Genomic DNA, 369 nt, shown 5'->3' with positions numbered 1-369 from the left:
GGAAGAAGAAAGGAGAAAATGAGAGAAAAATGGAGAGAGGGTTTTTACCTTCTATTGAAATTTTACAAATGAAAGAGTGTGAGAGTGAAGTGTGAAGTGTGAGGGTTTAATGAGAGAGGGAAATCAGATTTTCTCTAGGTAATAATGACAAAATCTCCTAGGGAAGGCTAATGATGCTTAGGAGATATGGTGAAAGTGATGGGAGATTTGCTTTATGGAAGTCAAATCTCTCATCCCAATGCGAAATGATCACCTTGCGGACACATGTGATAACCATGCCCGAGTATTATCGGCCAATATTCGATCAGGTATTTTAAATCGCCCGATCCTAATATCCGATTAGAATTTCGGATTTCGGCATTCCGAGTG

The sequence above is a fragment of the Lupinus angustifolius genome, chromosome LG05, assembly GCF_001865875.1.
Source record: "Lupinus angustifolius cultivar Tanjil chromosome LG05, LupAngTanjil_v1.0, whole genome shotgun sequence".
Taxonomy (NCBI): domain Eukaryota; kingdom Viridiplantae; phylum Streptophyta; class Magnoliopsida; order Fabales; family Fabaceae; genus Lupinus; species Lupinus angustifolius.
This window is presented reverse-complemented; position numbering follows the sequence as displayed.